This window comes from Narcine bancroftii, chromosome 3 (assembly GCF_036971445.1).
Source record: "Narcine bancroftii isolate sNarBan1 chromosome 3, sNarBan1.hap1, whole genome shotgun sequence".
In the NCBI taxonomy this organism is placed as follows: Eukaryota; Metazoa; Chordata; class Chondrichthyes; order Torpediniformes; family Narcinidae; genus Narcine; species Narcine bancroftii.
Genome location: NC_091471.1, coordinates 325026393 through 325029014, shown reverse-complemented (window position 1 = coordinate 325029014; position 2622 = coordinate 325026393). Strand labels below are relative to the sequence as shown.

The 2622-nt window shown below is 44.3% G+C and overlaps 1 long non-coding RNA gene across 1 annotated transcript; it reads right to left on the bottom strand.

Moving 5' to 3' along the window:
• Positions 1-218: 218 nt before the first annotated feature.
• On the bottom strand, positions 219-2362 carry LOC138756560 (uncharacterized). The gene is made up of 2 exons (XR_011353158.1): positions 2150-2362; positions 219-812 (listed from the first exon to the last, which is right to left on the bottom strand). It is a non-coding gene; the product is annotated as an uncharacterized lncRNA (long non-coding RNA).
• Between the last annotated feature and the right edge of the window lie 260 nt (positions 2363-2622).

The window sequence follows — 2622 nt, the reverse complement described above, 5'->3', positions numbered from 1 at the left end:
TCATTCATCGGCAAACCATGAAGGAGACGTAAACGAGATAATTTTCTTTGAATTGGTCTATTTGTTTTGTTTCATCTTATTTCTTCTTGGATATCTCTTCGAAGTTGAATATCATTATATCTTTAAATATAGCCAAATGCTTTGTTTTTTCATTGTTTATGAAAATCTTAATGGAAAGTTATGCAAAATGTTTATCCATTTTATCAATGAATTAAAGCTACATCTACAAAGTTTGGTTTATTGAATTAATAAGATAGTAATTTGGAATATCGTCTTTATGTTTCCTTGAAGATGACACGTTTTGAAATTAGGAACCTGGAAATGTCATCTCTAGTGGGAATGGCTCATACCATTAGTCTCGGTGGTCCCAGTTCTATTCTTGGCCACGATCTCAGCTACAGTCGGTCCCATTGGGGTTCGGTAATGGGTGCATGTGCCTGTTCTGCTTTCTTCTGCCTATGAACACTCCCTGTGTCTTCTCATGCACCGGAGAGGGAGACGTGTTAGTGAGCATGGGGATAGGTGTTGGGCCAGGTGGAACAGATGTCAATTCGTGCCTCGGAGAAGTGGGTGTGAGGTCTGTGATGATGCTCGAGCTCTCGGAGTGAGTTGGAAGATGTGAGGGTTCAGTCGCCTCCGATGCAAAATTTGTCACCAGCTTCTGAGGCCAGTGATGGAATTTGCCACGTGTGGTTCTTGGAAACATGTTCAATGATGAGTGAAGTCAGTGAACATTTTGCAACCTTTCTTCATGATTCTGGATCTCGGCTGTTAGTTAAAACCTTACCGTCATTATTTGCGCCAATTGCCATCTGACGATGAAAGGGAAACATTTTTCCAAATAATTCTAATGTTAACTTTTAAAAATTTAGACATATAGCACAGTAAAAGGCCCATTTGCCCACAAGCCCGTGCCACCCAATTACACCCAATTGACCTACACCAGAGTTAGAACTGGAACCACCTAGACTAACGGGACATGCCATTTTCCACATTCCACTCCTCTCACATCAGAAAGGAGGTGGGAGGAGTGTTGGGAGGAACCTGGAGTGCCTGGAGGAAACCTACGTAGACACAGGGAGAACGTACAACTCCTTACATCATTGCCGGATTCGAACCCATTACACTAACTGTGCCGCCAGTTAAAGGAAGTTGTGTGGTTAAAAAGGGAGCCTGCAGGCAGTGGCAGTCACATGCAGCTCCCATTCTTACTGTCCTGCAGGTTGTGTGTTGGAGCTCTCAGCGATGCATGGGTGCTGGGAGGCCAGAGTGTGGAGGTGGACAGGGTGGGATGGGCCATTCTGATTTGTGTCAAGCTCTCTGAGAGCTGAACTTGACAAAGAAAACAAAGAATATTTCATCACCCTCCTGAATTGTGGTAAAACTTTCAGGAAATTGAGGTAATCCAAGCTTCCCAAGTAGCCTCCAGCACGGTCCGCACCACAAATGCCAACTCATTTACAATGCTTGTGCACACAACAGGACTCTCATCCATTCACCCAATACTTCTGACATCCATTTAAAAAGTTCTCATCGTTGAATTAATATCCCCCATGGCCTGGTTCATCTTCCTTCCTGCAAAAGAAGACTTGCTCCCTACAATTCTCTGTCCATCTGAATGAGTCCCTGATGACAGGGACTTGAGATTGGTGTGTTCGAAAATGTCAAGGGGAGATCATTAGGTTTTCTTGTATTGTAGCTTTTCTGATTAAATGTACACAGATAGCAAGGTAACAGGCCCTTTCAACCCACGAACCCGTGCTGCCCAAATACCCCATTAACCTACATTTCCTGTACATCTAGAAGTGTGGGAGGAAACTGAAGCACTCAGAGGAAACCACGCAGAAACAAGGAGAACGTACAAACTCCTTACAGGCAGCGCCAGATTTGAACCCAGGCTGTAAGAGCATTGTGCTTCACTGTTATGTTAACTGTGTCACGCCTAAAAAAAATGTAGGGTGTGGAGCATGAAGGTTTCTGTTATATTACTGATCAGAACATGTTGGAACATGGAGTGGTTGAAGTGGTTGTCAATCAAAATCAGATCCACCCACATACTAAGCCCACTTCTGTTTGGTTGTCTACCAATCCAAAGTCCCATGACTCAATACCCCAGACTAAGCCTTCTTCCGATTGGTCTTGCTCTTACCTGAGGTCATGTGTCTTAATACCTGGCTGGCCTCTCACCCCAAGAGCATTAAAAGCAGCATATGTGTGACTCTTGCTTTTTGCTGTCACTGAGGAATTCCACCAGATGACCTGGATGGTCTGCTTAGGGAACCACTCTACCGTGGCCATCGAATCCTCGTCTCTCAGTGTCTGCAGGACATCCCATGATGACCACTGCCTGCTGGGCTTGTAGTCAAAGGTGTTGGTCTGATGATGTGGCAAAGTGCAGCTGATTGTGACTTGCATAACAATGGAGCCAGGCCTATCCTTCGCAACACCTGGGCCAGGTAGAACCTCAGCACAAAGCAGCACTTGAGACTATCAGTCTGATAGTTCATTTCTTGCTGGAGCGTCATTTCTCTGTGATCCTTACAGTAGACAAAGTTAAAGAATTTCATGTTTGTTACATTCTAAATGTAGTATTATGTGACAATCATGGGACCTTTACCTTTG